Raw genomic sequence first — 18,807 nt, forward strand, 5'->3', positions numbered from 1 at the left:
TTGCCATGACCCAGGGCAGCTCCACATCGGAATTGTGCTGAGCTGCTCACAAAAAAGCTCTGCCGCTGTCCTCACCCCTCCAGCAGCACTACAAACGTGTTATTTTACAGAAGTACTACTTCCTGCAGCAATTGCCCTCCTCACAGCATGAAACTCTGCCACTTCGGTAGGTGGATTCATTCAAGTCAAGGTTTTGCTTAACCATAACTACCATGATATTTTACTTAGTATACGTTCAGGCTTCATTGGTAAATTCTGTCACTTTGGCAAATGAATTTCAATGCATCAATATCAACATGCTCACCATTGGTATACTACAGTTCTGAAGGACTGAAATACCCTAGAAATATTGTGTTACTGAAAAAATGCTGTTATTACCAAGTTTTGAACATGAAGTCTAAAAAGGAAGACCACAGAAAGCTCTAACTTGAATGCTACAACACGAAGACTATTCTAGGACAAACTTCTAAGGCCAGCCACTGCAACTGTGCACTCAAGTTTGCAAAAGTTGTCTGCTCCTCCAATTCACTGTACAATTTACCTGCTTTACCCAAGGAAACAGTCTCACTCGATCAATTGAAGATATATACTGTGTACAAATAAGCTGCAAGTTCAACAGTAAGCCCTGCTGAAGTTGCTGGAAATCCACATAAGTACAAGGAACACTTGAAAGTTATGTATCTAAGTGCAAGATTACTGCTGTTAAAGCTTTTACAAATATAGTTTCATTATATTATTTTCCACTGAGAAATAATTCTCCCTATTGGAACACGTCTTGCCTTAAAAAATAGTGAAGATAAGAAACTAAAAAAAAAAAAGGGTTTTCTTCTGATCTGAGCATAAGACATACTGCAATACAATCCGAGTAGAAAATACAGCAACAACATTAAATTTGTTGCCTTCAACACAAGTTTATAGAAATGCCAAAGTAGTGCCCTCCAAAGTGGGACAATAATATGTTCTGCACTATTCCTGCTGTTACTGGCCTTACCCAGCAAACTATCTTTGGATCTCCCAACTTTTCCAATGCCATTTTCACGCTAAATTTAGAAGTCTTTGACAGAAGCCCAAACTCCCTGATGCTGGGAAGTGAGAGAGGGAAAACATCCAGAAGAATTCCCAATTCAGTGAAAATACATTAAAACAAATGCATTGCTCACATGGCAGATTTTTGAGAAAGCTGTGGTCCCACTTTTAGTCAACTGTTGATAAATTTTTGGAAGAGAGTTCATCTGGCCGTATGTTTAACAATGAAAAATGGCAATCACCACTCCAGTTTATCTAAATTCTAGTTCAACATACAACATCAAACTGAAAAATGTCATGGGTATATTCATTAAAAGAAAAAAATCTGGCGGGGATCAGGTGTCTCAACGTGGTAATAACCAGAACTTTGGAACTGGAGGTATATGAACCATGCAGCTGGCCTCTCAGATTTGCTTTTTGCCCTTTGTTAAAATTTTTGACAGTTCTGAATAACAAGCTTTTGTTTCCTGTAAATGTCTCAAGGATCATAAATGCATTCAGGCCTTCAATAATATTTTATTAAAATATCAGTTCTTGCTCTTCTACTTGACTTGCAGGCAAAAGAGTCTGCCGTTTTAAGGAGATAATCCTAAGTAGCTTCTGAGAAATGCCACAAATACTGATTTGCCATTTCTGTGCTCTGGTTTGTTGTGTCCGTCCCCCCCCCCCCCCCCCCATATTCCATTTAAATTGTCTTTAAAAATAAAGTACAGTGCTATACAAGATGAAGTTGTATCAAGAGATAGCTCTATTTTACAGATTGTAAGATCTGAAGAAGTAATGCCGGCTAATTGAAAACCTTCAAATAAGTAGGGTTTTAATTGCCTGCATTGCATTATTGTGCCTAAAGAAAGAATTGGGGAAATAACATGAACAAGACAACTGCTTAAATGCTATTCCATTTTCCTCAGCCAAGGATTAGCTATCAGTGAAGTAAATGCCAATATTCAGCCACATTTCTGACACATTTGTGCCCATTTTGAAGCTTCTGCAAACCTATTTAAATGCTATTCAAGGAAGAGTTGCTTATGGTTTATAAAAAAACTTCTCTGTTTAAGGAGAAGGAGCCTGTGGACTTTGATGCCAGCTTTGCATACGAAGGCTTTTCCCAATGCTACAGCGGAGTGGTCCAAGCACAAAATTTCCAGTTTAGGGGGAGATGACAATTGAACGTCTACACAACAATCTGGCAACAACAAAAAGAAATACAGTATTTTCCTAATTCCAGCTGCCCAGCTCAGGAGAGGTAACCTTGCTGAAGACAGGCATAAAGATTAAGTAAACTGGGTATTAAATCACAAGAAACACCTTAGCTAGACCACATTTACCCTGAAGGGCTTAGACTAAAAGTTGCCCACCTGAGCTGGGAGTCCTGTCACTTTGCCTTTACTGCTATTTCAATGGGTTGGCCCATCCAAGGAAAGCATTTGGTCATCTGCCTGTGCAATCACCCCTTAGCAAGTCATCATGGTGGAGATGACTGCAGGGGATCTTCTCAGCAGCAGGGAGAAAGACGGTGCTGCACGTAGAAATAGCGTCTGGGAATCTCCACACTGCTACCAAGGCCACACTTAGCGTGGATGGGTACTCAACCTGTGGCTGAGCAATGGGTATCTTATGCGTAATCAACACTCTACCTGTCAGCAGATCTCAAGCAACTCATCTTCCAATCATTTAGCACAGTGGGGGGAGAGGAGAATCAAATGTTATTTCCTACTAACACTAAAAACTAACACATGGCTTTCATGAAGCATGACAACACCAAGTCACAATTTAAAAAAAGAGAAACACACTGCATACGTGCCAGAACACATACGGCACCACATGGACATCTCCGGTGTCTGTGTACCTTGCAGGTTTCTCGTCCAAGGAGTGTGGCCCAGCCTGGCGCTTCTCTGCTTGCAAGACCTGATGAGATCCCAAGAAGTTGGTGTGGCTGCTGGCCAGCAACCCAGCACTGTGCAGCGCTCCAAAGAGCCATATGCAATACTTAGCGACAGCAACAGCACTGCACGGGGTTCCTCTCCTACTGTAACATAAGCAAGGCTCCAAACTTGTTCTAGGTAAGAGACGAGATAGTAATTCAGCCATATCTCCACGGTGTGGATCATGGCATTCACTTCAGCTGTCATAATACATCGTAAATTACACACAACTGAACTCTTAATAATGCAAACCTCAGAACTGTCTACTTATTTTGCAGTAGCAGAAATTAACAGATGTTGACAACTTCTCAGATACTAGGAACATTAAAAGAGACAGCCATGTCCATTACTACTACTTGTCATGTATGTAACATGGTTTCTTGCCATCATAACTGTCTACATTAATGGTTTCTCCTGATGTAGCAGCATTGGTAGGCTTCTCTTTTCCATCCTCCCAACAGGCAGTTATTTCAGTTACTCAGAGCAGTGCTATCCCTACCTTTAATGACAGAGGATTATTACTGTCTGACAGACACCCCACTCAACAGGGAAGCATAATCTTAACATGAGACCCTGGCAGCCCAAAAAGCCTGTGGCACCAGACATCTGACCCAGACGAGCACTCATGGGGACCATCCAAAGCACATTATACCATGTTCTCACTGCTCTGTGCACGTTGCTGCTTCTACTGCTCTGCCCAGAGTGCTGTGGCACCGCTTGGAGCCTGGTAGAGCTCTTACAAATACGAACACAGCTGCATACAGTCCCTATGTGAAGAGCCCTTTATTTGCACAATGTGGGCCATGCAGATGAGACAGGCTAAGATGAGTCCAAGATACAGAACATGCACATAAGGGCAAGGCCAGATCATCTATTCATAGGACGCAAATATATTAACTTCTGAATGTGACCAAATCTGCAAAGAAAGTAGTAAACAGTACTAAACTGATGTACTGAGAAGGATCAGAAGCAGAAGGAGAAAAGGAAAGACAGCAATAACAGAAATCCATGCCAAGGTTTTGCACAGAAAAGCACCAAACCCACAAAGAGGCTCCTATGAAAACTTGGAAGCTGGCAAGTACAGACCACCTTTGCACCATTGCAAGACTTGGGTCTAAAACATTGACAGTCAACAAGGCCATCCCCCCAGATAGCCAGAGATGTGGCAGAGTGTGACATCCTCCACCTGAAACATTTTCATCCCCTACTGTGAGCCTGGAGCAGATACGAAGGGCACTAGAGCAGCCATCAGTTAGTTTTTCATTTTCCCCACAATGCTGCAGCACCTGATGGGATGCACAAGGCTATTTTCTATCTTCGTGTGGACAGGAGATGATTGTTAACTGCCCAGATGCATGACCACCAAGGCTGCTTCACCACTGTCATTGCCTGGTGGACCTCAGGCAGCACAACACCCAGGGTGTTGCATCAAGTCTTGACATCAAGTCTTGCTCAGCAGCAAGACCGGCAGGCAAACCAGCCAAAACACCTCTGGCACCGACCCTTATGAGCACAGCCAGGAGTGGCTGCCCACTCCCAGAGCAGAATTCAACTTTCAAAATATTTTGAGCAGCTTCTTATCAGCTAAGTGGCTTTATACCACATCGGCATTTCACAGTGTTTACAGTCTGGTCCCCCTGTATTGGATTGACAGCCTAGCTGAACCACAGCTTGGAACAGAGACAATCTCTCTGGCAGCACAGGATCCTTTCAGCAAGACCCACCAAGACCTGAGATCAGCAAGTTGCATAAACCCACATTTGACAATATGCATGCTCCTAATACTCCAGAAGTCAGTGGTACTGGGTACATGCTTAACACTGGGTGCCTGTTTGACTAACTGGCCAAAACAGGACCTCTAAGTAAAGATCTTGCTAGCTCTGTACAACCTGTGGGTGCTTTCAGTAACATCAGCACTCTGTTAATAAGGTCCATGGTGAAATAATAGCTCTCCTCAAATTGACTCACTTTAGTCCATGAGCCACCAGACATGATCTCTGCCACAAACTGAACAGGACCAAGTCCCCATAAGCATCCAGGTCATTGTGGTCATTCTTCCTTCTCCATTTAAAAGGACTATCAGAGCACAGCCACCAAGGAATGTCTGTTGGTACTCAAGCGAAACAAAAGTTAAAAACTCAAATCAAATCTGCCACAAAGACACATTCATTTTCATCAAAACCAATCTTGCTTCAGATTACTCTGGTTAAGTATGACACCATGACTACACTGAAAAGCAACTACTTTATCAGGATATTTTTAGGTAAGATTTACTTAAGGTTACATAGAACTGCTGTTATCACTTATCTTGAGTCCATATAGAAAATTCAACAAAAATTACTCAGTGATTCAGGGCTGCCAAATGCATGAGAAAAGAAAACATTATTTGGTAAAAGCCCCAGCATCTTGATGACCCCCTCCAGGTATAGACTGGTGGCTTGGTTAAGTGATGAAGGTGTTTCAAGTGTTCAAGCCTCTTGGATGATGCTCAGCTGCAGAGTAAGGATGATTCTGCTCCCAAAGTGCATATTGTGTCCTCATCAGTGCTGCACTTGTAGGGCTCTGAGGAACAATTCCTTCTGCCTGAAACCAGGGGCTTTGTGGTGGGGGATAAGCCTGAGTTCCTACTGCTTTATATACCTCAAATCAGTGTGCACTGACCTACTGGGGGAAGGGGATGTGGGGTGGAGGGAAGAAAAAAGGATGTTTCCCAACCTAACCGCTCTTTATACTCCCCAGTACAGGTATAACAGAGGTGAGACAGAGGAGAATCAGGCCTTCAGAGAAGCCAAAGAGAAGAGAAAAATACAGCAATTGTTGTGCTACCCCAATGAAACAGACTGAATTCTCTGTCTCTTACCATTCATTATATCGAACACTAGACGATTCGATTGAATTTGAACTCCCCTCATGAAGCAAGGTTATTTGCTCTCCTGCTTGCAGTAACTCAGATCTGTCTATGTCCTATTTTTGGTAACTAAATTAATAGTATTGCTCATAACCAGATTATATGGCATTTATTCTGAAGAGTAAGAGACACTGATACAGCTAAAAATTCAATACAAACACCCTGTGGATGTAAGCCATGACATTTACATGCTAGATTAATAAGTACTAAGAGGAATTTCTGATGTAGGGCACATGACCCTCCCTGCATTTCAAAGGCAATTATTTTAATACCATGATTTCAAAGTGTGATGAGTCCTTGAAAATGCTTGCAGACAGACAGCTTTACCCAAAAAGCTCTCATGTCTTGAAAAAACAATTTCAGGTGAATCTCTGGTTTTCAGATAAGAGAACATCTGGGATTTTGTTTGTTTCAAATAAGCATGCATGCATGTGCTGGCAGGGAGATAAGCAGACCCGAGACAAACATCAATTTTATGCCATATGGATCTGAACCTCCCTTAAACAAGTTGAGATGGCTCAGGGATATTCAACACATAGCTCCTGCTTAGGCCCATCTCTCCTTTTAACCAGTGTGACCCACACTGTCACTACTGCCATTGTCGCTGGTGAGACATGCCATCAGTGGAGCGAGCTCCTTCCCGAGGTCCTGTCTTACCTTATGTCCACTCTCACCACTCAGTTTTGCCATAAAGATAATCACTTGTCACAAAAACTCTTGCCATTTCCTAAAACAAACCCAAGTCCCAGAGTTACATTAGCGGAGAAATCCCACTCCAAGTAAAACTGTAAGAATGAATAGTCAAAAAGTTGAGCTATAAGGCAAGGCTTGCCTGTGAGGGTGTGGGGATATGGGCAGCTGGACAGACAAGTTTAACATAGAAGTTGCAATTTTAAGCTCTTAACAGTTAAGAAATATCCTGTGTTCACTTATGTTATTTCAGACTAGAACTTCTTGGCTATGCAAGTAAAACAAGGACTGACAGTAATCAAGTTCACTGTGGGGAACCACACTGGCTCAGGTACCCACTGCCTTCCATTTCCCAATGACCACAATTTTATCCCTCCTTCAAGTCACCTTCTGGCTGCCATCTCCCACTGCTTCTTTCCTTCTGCTCAACCTGATGACCCCTCTCCCACTTTCCTTTTCCATGCTTTGTTCCTACTCCATTGCATGCCAATGATATTTGTGATTTGTAATCACAACCCATGATATCTGACAGCTTCTCCTTTCTCTTTACTGCTTAGAAACAGTTGGGAGGAAACATGAATGGAAAAAAAAAAAACCAACACAAAAACAAACCACTCCTCAGTTCTCATGCTTGGCACAACTGCAAACTGCAGCCTCAAGCAGGAGACAGCAGGAAAAGTCCTCTTCAGCTCCTGCGTTGGATCTTGGAGTGATGGTGCCCCAAGGAGCAGCCGATGCAAAGGGCCATGTGAGCACTGAGCTCTCACGGCTCTGCTGAGCTGAAGGAAACAGTTCTCTTCTCACAGCTGAGAAATTACCTGGGTTTTGGTGAATTTACACTGCAGGGGAAAAAAGAGAAGGAAGAAGCATCTGGATAGTCAAGTAGCTCCCTCCCTCTTTTAATTTCAAATACCTAATCAACACTCAGAGATACTAAAGTATTGCCAAAAATTTCTTTGGTAAGGATTATCAGCAAGACCCAAGCAACTTGCCCTGAACATGTCAAAGAGTTAAAAAAAAAAAAAAAAGCTATCTCACGAACAAAACAGCTCTAGGCAAGCACACAGCTCCCCACATGCTGAGCTGCTGAAGCAACTGAAATCCAAGTCTAGGGAGAGAAGTTGTCAGATAACAAAGAGACGCCATGAAGACAACAAACACAAGCACACACACTGCAAGTGAAGAGTGAGTGAAAGCCTGCATACCAGCTGCTCTGCTGCAAAGTTCAGGTCCCAACCCAACCCTGAGGGCTCTCCAAGCCCAGCGAGGGAGAAACATCCAGATTCAGGATAAACCACATTCAGTTCCTCGAAAAGGTCAGCTGACAAGTAATCAGGAATTTGGGCATCATGTGAAACACCGGATGAAATGGGAGCCCTGTGAGCATGCCATGGCAATGGACAGCTCTGCTCAGTGCTGGAAGGGAGCATGTACAAGTGAGGTACCAGCAAGACATGAGTACAGGCCAGATCCAAAACTGTTACGTTCCCATGTGACCAGCCCCATGATGGCTTCAGGAGAGGTGCTGCAAGCACACTCCAACACAGATGTGATTGTAGAAGCTCAAAACAAGACTCCAACCTCTCTCCCAGCAAAGGGAAAGAAAAAAAAATACTGGCTGCAATACCTGGGTGCCGCTGTCTGTCATTGCAGATCTCATCTAAGGCATCAGGATATCTGTCCCGCTCATCCAAAACAGAAAACTAAATATATTCTTGGAGTTAAATCTTGAGCCCCTAAAAAGGCTTGGCAGTTTTGCATTCACAGATAGAGCACATGGCTGAAGACAGCTGCATTCCCCACCACCTTTACTAGCAGGGCATGCCCAGAATAAAGTTGCTTGAAATCAGTCATGCAAGACTTTAATCAGAAAGTTTATCAAACAAGACATCTGAAGCCAGTCTGAAGGTGGACAGGGAACATTGGAAACCTGTGGAGAAGCAGCCAAGAAATTTTCCAAAGAAAGATGAAATTCTTCACATGGTTTCCATTCCTCTGCACCAAGCTGCTTTTCAATAAGCCGATTATCTGTCCTCCCCAAAGGGGCTAAACTGTTCCACTGCTGACCAGAACTCCAAAGTACCTTTTCTAGATTTCATAAAAAAAATCAAAATTCAGGGAGGGGGAGGAGTTTTAACTGAATTCATCAATATTGTGACAATAACATGCAGGACTGCTCCATAACGTCCCAGATACCACCCTGAGCTAACAACTTTCACTTGAGCCCACAAGGGGAAAACAAAAATCCCAGCATGGCACGTGGCAGGCAAGGCAAGGATTATTTTCTGTACTCGCTGTGCAATAACACAACCCCCATCTACGATGCTTCACTTTTCCCATCCCAGCCTCCGCTGGCAAACAAGAGGAAAAAATACTTTCAACTACTACAGAAAAGGTTTCCACTGCTCCTGGGTTGAGGGGAACAGGAGGGCAGGAACAGAGAGAGATTGCCCAACCAGCAGTGAATGCCCTCTTCCCTCCGCACCAACCCCGGCAGTTCACACGCCACTTCAGCTTCATAAACTCCAGACATCTCCTTGCATACCTCCAACCACACGCTGCGATGCGACAGCCACATCAAACAACGTTTTTTATATTTTTATTTTAAAAAAAAGGAACAAAAAACCACCACCAACAACTGCTGCGCTTAACTAAGTAGTTAACAAGGTTAGGCAAGATGATTAAAGATAAACATCTCTCCCTTTCCTTTTGTTGTTGATGGGAATCAAACTTTTATTTCTCTTTTTTTTTTTTTTAATTTAAACAAGAAAGGTGTGGTGCTACTCTAGTACAAGTCAGGGAGCTGGGTACTCTGGTTGATTTTGTTTCTCCTCTCACAGCCTAAGGTCACTTGAATTCTTGCTCATATTCCCCATCCCTAAAATGGGGCAAATAATGATTATAAACTGCTACACAATGTTACAGAAATTACTTAATTCGTAACTGTATAGTTCTTTGAAGGCAGAAACAAAGTACCAAGTATTATTACCATGATGCAATGAGATATTTTCTCCCCCAAGGTACTGAAGGAAAGAAAAAAGCCATGCAAACAGCCAGCCGTATTCCTAACGAGATGCAATACTCAGAAAGTGGGACATCTTAAAACAGATTGGACAATCTTCTTTCAGCTCAGAAAGATTATTCTCAATACACAAACCTCACAGGATTATAAATTCACATAAAGAAACATCATTTGACCAAGTTTCTACAGACAAAATAAGCGTGCCCAAATAAACAGGGAAAATATACATTCTCAGTCTTGAAGAGAGCAAGAAGAATTTCTCAGAGAAGGAAGAAATAAAATTATATTTGAAAGCTTTGTGGGGGATGAATTTATATTTTCTGAATATAAAGCAATTGTCAGGACTGGGAAAGTCAAGTAAGTAAAAAGGAGCAGGTGGGGTGAGGCAGGGAAAGACCCTGTGCAACAGAGAGGTCACATGCAAGATAAACAGGGCAGTATGCTAACTATTTACGGATAAATACAACTCCCTTTCTCTCTGTAGAGATATTTACGTATATTAGAGAGCTGCCAGCAGTACTGTGAGTAAACATAACGTTAAGTTACTTTAACATTACCCAAACCACATCGCATAAAATGTCAGAGTAAAGGCACAAAAACACAAACTGCCTTCTGTAAGCAGCAATATTTCCTCCTGGAAGAAATGGATGGAAAAAAAAAGTAAAAGCCAGAAAAAAAAAACCTGCCTCCTTTACCCATCACCACATGCCAGGGGTGACACACTCCTTCCCCATTCCCTCCGGCCTGAGGTTCATTTTTCATATGAAGGGCTTATGAGGGCGGGGGCGTCATTCTCACAAGCAAAATGTTAACTCAAAAATAAATTAATAGATTCAGGGGCTTAACCCATACTGAACCTAGCAGCAAAAATATGGCCTTCCTTCATCAGCATCTCCACGTCCTTTCATGCCCTGGTACCGCTTGGATAACACACTGGGTTTGGGAAAGGGGCCACTTTTCCTACAAACGAGGGACTTTATCTTGCACTGCACCCTTTGGTATGCAGCTGTCTTGGGTAACGTGAAGGCAGCATCCCTGCCCTCCATGCCCTATGCCTGCCCCATTCCCTGGCCCCGATGGACCTCTGCACACTCCATCTCACTTTTGAACTTGTAGACAATATGCTGCCGCCCCAGGCAGACTGACTCAGAGCAGCCCCAGGAACTGGCAGAGCAAGGAGGTACCCAAAAACCTGCAGAGAATGCGCAAGGAAAGAGCAGCAGCCGCAGGGACTGTGATTTAGTCTGGCTACTTGGGAATAATATCTTCATGGCACCACACCAAAGCAGCTCTGCCCGCTAAGACTTATTGAAAAGCATTTATCTTTTCCAGATTATTTATACACGCTGCCATACTAAGGGCTACGTAAAGGCCATCAGTACCATGTTTAACATGAATGCATGCTTGGGAATAACAGGATGGGAATGTGTGACACTGAAACCTCACCCAAAACACATTGGTGCATGGATGAGCAGAGACATCAGGGGCTGAATGTGGGGCAGTGCAGTGGGAAACCCGTTGTTTACCTGCCCCGTTCGGAGCAGCAGGCAGCAGCCTGTAGCACAGCCTGCCATTCCTGCCAGTGCCAAGTCAGAAGGATTTTGGGATGTCGTATTAGGAGAGGCTTTTATTTACTTATTTGATGGTGAAAGCAAATAGCAGCAGGAGAAATCTGTTCCAGCTTTTCAGACAGACTGTTGAGAGAAATGGGTCTAGCTCAAGCAGAAAGCCTCCAAACAGCAGAAACACACCAGTACTCGAGCTGCAGGAATGTAGAAAGGAGGATCAAGAGCACCTGAGATGGATACAGACACACACCTCTTCCCAGAGCAACAGCACAAGTGACAGGTAGGATGAAAGATTTAAGTCCCAGTAATTCTGGCTACTCCTGGGGAAGGGAAATCGGCACAGCATCTGAAAAGTGAGGATGCAGAGATGTCCAACAAAGGCAAGACGTTCACATGGTGATGTCAGCAGACTGAAAATCTCCAAACACACATCCAGCAGAATGAGGCAGCCAGCCAATGTCAGGCTTTTAATGATGTTTTTACAGCCATGACCCATTCAAATCCAGCTGGAGCACCAGGCCAGCTGGAGTGCATTGCCAGCAACTCTGATAAGCAGCAATAAAATTAAAGAAATGTGACCAGGATAGTAGGACAATAGGTGATAACCGCTCCTGGAACCATCAAATCACTGATTAAACGCCTGGGAAATAAAAGCTTTTAGTGCTGGATTTTAGGGTTCCTGGAAACACGGTGCAATATCCACTTCTTTCCAGGTCTCATGCAAGGCTCCGGGCAGCTTGTGGATCCAAGAGAGAGCTCACATGCAGTGTGGGAAAGGTCAGAGACCCAGGAAGAGGGAAAATACCTCGAATGAGATGCCAGTCCCCACACACTGCAGGCAATTGAAGAGTAGCAAGCCAAGGTGAAGGATGCTATGTACTAGTGGACATTGGTCTTCGCAAGCAGATGTACAGGGTGTGAAACACAGCAACAGCACCAGTCAAAAGGAGAGGCCCAGCCACCAGCTGGGACCTCAGAGGCGGTGGTACACGGTGAGTGTAGCCCAGCCATGGAATGCACGGCTGAAGTGTGGATGCAGCAACTCAACCCAGCTCTCTCAGAGAAGAGCCAGCTGGAATTTAGGAGCCTCAAGCCCTTTATATTGCTAGATCGCACTGTAATATCCAAAACAAGGTAGATAAGGGATAACCATCCCCAAAACAAGACTGCCAGCTCTGACATGCACTAGGCTACTTGGATCAAATCAGTCTAGACTGAATGCAAAATGCCACACCTTGAAGTCTACTAAACCGGGCCATTTCCAAGAGCTAATGCAACAGATAGTCTATTCTGTCAAATGTGTTTCCACATAAACTTGCCACAGTAATCTGAAAGCCCTAGGCAGTTTCTCTGCACATTGCCATAGACCTGCCGAGTCAGATTAACTGCACATGCACAGCACAGCCATGTCACGCAGGCATGGCAAGCACAGCGGGCCCCCTACTGAAGCACTGGCACTGCTTGTTTAGCCCACTGTATGCAGCAAGAATGACTCCAGCGGTCATTTCAGTTTTATTTCTTGGATAACCAAAATACACTTTACTACCTTGCCATGGTCCACGCTAAAACTTGAAAGCCTTGAAATTTGTCTTTAAATTGTGGAAAGCTTCCCTGGACCTAAACAGCAGTTCAGACTGTGTAAGTGATGACTACCCTTTAAAAGATACCAAATAAATGAATATTTACACAAGCAGAAGTAGCATGACATTTATCTACAACTCCTGCTGGAAGCTGCAATGCAGCATAATATCATTTGAAATAAAAGCCTATAGGAGCTGTTGTGTAAGTTCTCAACAACAACAAAAAAACCCAGCAGATATGTAGATGTTAGAGACATCTATAGTGAGGAGTGAGCCATTAGGTTAGTCATCCAGGCAAGGCTACTCACCCAGGCGAGCAGACTTAATGTTGATCTCCCCTGTCACTCTAGAGCCAATAACACTGATCCATATAAACTTCTGACACTGAAAAGAGAAAAAGAATTTAATTAATTGCTACAAAGTCTAAGGAGACTTAACGGTGATATCTTACAAAAATTGATGATAAAGTGACATAGGACACAGGAAGCACAGTGGATGACATACATAACAGCATTTAAAAAAAAAAAACAAAACAGTACCAAGAAATTAAAGGATGACAACTGATGTAAAAACAGGAAATGAGCTTGTTTATTCCTGGTAATACCCAGCAACATCCTCTCTCGGTTTTTGTACATTAAATGGTTGGTCTGTGCCTGCCCCCCCACCTCCCCAGCTGATCACACCTGTATAACACAAAGCAAAGGTGAATGACTGCTTGAAAAGACTTTCTTCTCACTACTGCAACCTCTAAAAATCCCAAGCACCCCACAGAGTTGGATGTCCAGAGATCTGAGTGCGAAGAAAAGCCAGAGGAAGCCAGTGCAGCACAGAGTACCGAACCAACCCCACAGCTCCTTCCCACCACCACAAAGGATACACACGTCTAAAGCTATTTTGTGGGGGAAGCTTGACAAAATTGTTCTGGGAGAAGGTTCTACATAAATTTCAAATGTGAAATGCAAAGGGAAGTTTGTGAAATAAAACTCTAGACCAAAAACAAAATAGTTCCAAACCTAGGCAATTACATGAGCTCCCATTAAAAGAGACATAAAAATCTAACTCAAATATGAGTGCTCAGTGAAGTACTGATGGTAGAAGGACCAAAACAACCAGGAGCACTGCTATAAATGTACCATGCATCACTCAGAAGAAAAAAGTCAGTAATTCTTCTAGTTATGACTGGTGCATCCCACCTGGGACACTGCCCTGGCATGCTGAGATACTGCTCTCAGGACAGAAATCGTGCCAAGAGCAAGAATGGGTATTGCCAAGTTGGCAGGAGTTCATGACAAGCAAGCAACATGATCAGAATGCAAACACTAAGCTCAAAAAAAAGAAAAAAGACTAAAAAGTCAGACTAAGTAGTTGACTTGGGGCAACAAAGACCAACTGTAAATATCCAGAAGGTGTGAACAAAACAGGGAGAATTCAGCCCAAATATGTATGGGAGATGGGCACAGAAAAGATGCAATTTCAGGTCTAAATACCAAGTGGTAGAATAAGCAGTCTCAGGGCACACGAATGACTGGGTGTTCATTGCTTCTTGGAGCAGTATTTTAAACTAGATCAGACAAAAGCACCAGGAACAAGATTTACACAGGACATAAAGGACAGGGATGTGTAAGTCTGTGCGAGCAGACCATCACAGGACCGGGGCCTCAGGCTACTGCAACAGAATAATTATATCCTGTGCAACACAGGAAAAAAAAAATCTGTCAGAGGGAAAGAGAGACAAAACCTGGTAGGCAGGGAAAGAAAAATATTTGAGGTTTCTATAAAGGGTACTGCAGTATGTCACGTACAAAACTACAAAGCCAGGGAAAAAAAGTTAATTAACAGTGTTATTGTAGGTCTGCCGAAAGTAATACCATGGGTTGAAATGGGAAACCTATCATTAGATGGAGCTTCTCCTCTCCATTCCAAATACTCAGCTCCAGCTAAGCCACACAAGGCTCACAAATGAATGGGATCTTCGAGATTCCTGGGCTGTGAGGACCCCAAAAGCAGCACTCGGGCAGACGGGAAAGATCCTGTCTTCTGCAGCGCAAAGGGCTTTTCAGCACAGGGCAGTCCTGGCTGCTTCTTGGCACGAAGCTGCCTGGCAGGGATTCGCAAGCCCCTCTTCGAGGCAGGGCAAGTCACACTGCCCTGAGCGCAGACCTCAGGTTGCTTCGCTCTTTCCCACCCGGAGCACCGGCAGTGCTCGCTTCAAGACTCGAGCAGCTAATCCCAAGTCTCCTTACCATGACTATTTTGGTAAATCAAAGATGTTCTTTGTTACTGTGGTTGGACAGAAAGTTTTAGTCATTTCCTTCTCAACCGAGTAAAGAGTTGCACAAACTCAGCCCACACCCCTAGCAAGCAGCACGGTCACTCACTACCTAATGAGAACAGGAAAACCTTGCATGCTTTTCTCACAAGTGGACTAACTACCTTATGCACCACATGGGGAGCTCCTAACAGAAGGATTCATCTGTCTTGAAGGCTACTAGGAAAACAGTCTATACAATCTACTTTTTTCCTTTCTTCCTTCCTTCCTCAAATTTCATTCAACCCCCTGCTTTTCCTGGCTGCAGAGGGCGCAGAGATCCAGGGGGCTTTACTTTGCAACCTGCATCACCATCCCGGGAAGGCTGTAGTCCAGGGACACTGAGTGAAAAACAGGACTTCTGGAAAAAGGGAGGAGTTTCTCTGGCTTGAATTATCACCCAAGAACCCCCAAGAAAAAATAGCTGCTCTGACATCACGTGCAATAAGCGCATGCATGACAGCCCAACCAGAGGGCACGCGGGCAGACTTGTCTGTGTGACAAGCTCTCCAGCCTCAACAGCAAGGCCTCAGCTCTCCACGGACACTGAGTTCAATGTAAGTTCAGTTTCAGTACCGAAGAACAACCTCCCAGAAAACCACATTCATAATCAAGAGGCAATTTTAAGGAATGATCATTTAATATCTGCAGGACCATGCAAAACAGGTGAAATAGAAGGTTTTCTTGCTTTCTTGCAGAGACCAATGTAAAAGACAATTGCCCTGGAGGAACCTTTCTAATATTACCAGGAAGCAACGGTATTGCAAGACAAATGTAAATAAAGGCAAAACATGAGAGGTGCAAGATCCAAATTTTTTTGTTCTTTTCAGACTGTAATCTCTTAATCAGGAAGAAAATATAAATCCTAATCCTACAGTCTCAAATGTTCAACAGCAATATTTTACCTTGCCAACCAAAGGTTTCCTGCATTAGCCGTCCATTTCTTTTTCAAATTAAGGAAGCAGAATTGCATGCAATTACATACTGGGTGGATTTAAAAGGGACACGATCCCATGTTTACTATCTGAAATATTTACATGTTGCACTGTATTTAGGGCCATGGCTTAACAGAAAAGCAGCAGCACTGTCTCTTTTTCTTTGTACCTACTAGAAGCTCTGCTTCAGGAATATTTTGGAAAAATGCAATCCAGCGTACTGCAAGCAAATAATCTGATTTACATATGTTCTTTACCAGATAAAAATAAAGATCAGCTTTGCCTAATCAGTTCTGATCAAGGAAAGAAGGACTTTGAGTTACAAGATCTGAAAGATCCCCTCCTTTCTACTAAAAATGCCTCTGTAACATGGGACCCAAGTAATCACAGCACAATTCAAATCACTCTTCCTTCCCACACACTCACTTTATGTCTGCGTGTTTGCGTTTAAATTAAAAAGCTGCTATGACATTCTTCCTATCTTTGTACATTTTAAAGAAAACCGGGTGACATCTTCTACAGGCAACAGAACTCAAAGCAGCTTGCATTTAAACATCTCCCACCACCCCCTCAGGCCCCAAAGCTCTTGATGAGCTAAGCTTCCTACACACACGTGCCTGAATTGAATAAAAGGGCCAGCCTTGCTCAAGCCAATAAGGCTTTGTGATTGCTGACCGCTTGGACCACTTACACCTTGAGGATGTGGTGAGGCTGATGCAGCAGGTTATTATCAAGGCTATGGACAGGGCTCTTTCAGCACCAACAAATCAGACAGAAGCCAGGGACCTGGGCAGAACAGGTGTGGCTGCTGAGGACAGCATCAGCCATGCAGCAAAGCTCAGCCTGCAGCAGGGGACAGTGTAAGACATGGTGGCCAAAGTTTCACAGACAAGGAGTGTTTCCTGAAATCCGTTGGGAATATTCAAACAAGCCTTTCTGCACTGTGATGGGAGAGAACACTGCCTGTAACATACTGAGCTCACAGCTTGAAGCAGCACGGTTGCTTCTCCAGGAAACATCTGACAACAGCCAATGCTTCCCCAGCTGTAAACAGCTCTGCACACATCCTGACCTCTTATCCCTCCAGAGGGGGTTGCGAAAGTTTCTGCTTTCTCAAAGTCATATTGCTTGGATCTCTCCGGAGAGCCAGCCCTTTCTGCACAAGCCTGCCAGGAGAAGAGGTACCAAGCAGAAGCCTCCTCTGCCAAGAAGCAGCCTCCTTGGTCCATCCTTTGTCTCCCCCCCCCCCACACCTTTGGGCAACAAAACTTGATCAAGTGTTTCTTCAAGTCTCCCAGGAGAGCCTGACCATCCAGCTGAGGCCGGGACATCTTTCTGAAAGCCTGGGGGCAGTTGCAGCAGCTTGGCCAAGCTGCAGCTTTACGTGGGCTTACGAAGCGGCCGGCAGGATGCTCCTGCGCAGACACGGCTCCTGCTCGTCCAGACCTGCACGGGCATTTCTGCAAGCTGACTCTTCAGCTTCCAACAGATCTAAATACGTTAGGAGTTACTTCTGCAGAACTTTCAGCCTTTCCTATGGCAAATACCTAGCTTACAATGGTTGTTACATAGAGAGGTTGTAGAACAGCAACTTTTTTTTTTTTAAGACTTACTCTGAGAAGATTCTTTCCTAAGAAGCATATTTGATCCTTTTGAACTCCACCTTTTCTCTGTGTCAACAGAACATTTGTCCTTTTTTTTTCCTGTCCCTTTTCTCTTTAAGGAATGGATCAAAACTACTACATACTTGACTCAAAAATTTATGAAGGAATATGAATAACATACATTTCTAAGGAAGTCACCAATGCAAGCTGATCACATCCAGTCGTCATTTTGCCTTGGAAAGGTGGGAGAGGGATCTGAAGTCAAGCAGCAAAGCAATGAAGAAACAGTAACAGTCCGAATGCTTTGGGGACCTACTATTTTCCATGGGAAAAAGTCCTTGATGCCTGTCTTTTACTTTGGTATGGTAACGGTACAAATTTTTGGAAAAGGCCTTTCAGCAAAGTCTAGTTTGAACCTGAATTACATTAATTGGGGCTAAAGCTTGGATAATTTTCCCCCATTCATATACATCACCTATCCACGCCAAATACCACCCATCAACACCCAATATCTCTCACATATAAATCACCCTCTCCCCAGATACATTTCCCAGCTGTTGCAGACCATGTAACAGATCTCTTACTAACAGGGGGACAGGCGAGCCACACTTACACAGAACATGTAAAAATGCAGATGTTCCAGCTCTCATCTTTATTTTTCGTTTCTGGAAGGCTGCACATCTTTTGATGCACACAAAAACACACAGCATCCACATTAACAAACCAATCTGATTTTGGTTATTACTGTACCCACAACTGAAACCCAAATAGTGCTTGTCCAGTCTGCAGGAACCAGCCTTGAGTTTAAAAACAAAGTTTTGATCCAAAACTGGAGGTTTGGCACATGTAGAAACCCAAAGTGAAAACTAAGGGACCCAAGCAAACTAACCACATCATTAACCCCGGCGACCCAAGCAGCTGCAACATCATACAGCAACATTTTCTACCACCCAATGGTAAATCTGAACAATGCACAAACACAAATGTCACTGAATCAACATACCAGCACTGGAGGATATGGATAACATCGCCAACTGCCACAGCAAATAAACAATTTCTGGGATCATTATAAATAATATTTATAATCTTGTGAGTCAGCGAAGAAGAATACCAGATAGGTCATTTAACAAAGCACTTGTAGGGAACAGTAGGAATAATGAAATTACAACTGCAGAAGGTGTAAACAGCGTCTTTCAAATCGCTAATTTATCTGCGTTTAAGTGGAACTAGACATGATCTAT

General features: G+C 43.6%; 1 protein-coding gene across 36 annotated transcripts in view; it reads right to left on the minus strand.

Moving 5' to 3' along the window:
• Positions 1-18,807, minus strand: part of PPFIBP1 (PPFIA binding protein 1) — a 110,973-nt gene that overhangs the window by 67,481 nt on the left and 24,685 nt on the right. For 27 of the 36 annotated variants that reach the window (XM_080582004.1, XM_080582024.1, XM_080582020.1 and 24 more), the window contains one exon: positions 13,028-13,103. The exons of 6 other annotated variants lie outside the window; for them this stretch is intronic. The gene's annotated coding sequence lies outside the window, so the exon portion shown is untranslated. Of the gene's footprint in view, positions 1-11,389; positions 11,482-13,027; positions 13,104-18,807 lie in introns of those variants that run through there. 3 more of the 36 variants (XM_080582015.1, XM_080582011.1, XM_080582001.1) reach the window with 2 other exon arrangements.

The sequence above is a fragment of the Anser brachyrhynchus genome, assembly GCF_964034855.1.
Source record: "Anser brachyrhynchus genome assembly, chromosome: 1".
NCBI lineage: Eukaryota > Metazoa > Chordata > Aves > Anseriformes > Anatidae > Anser > Anser brachyrhynchus.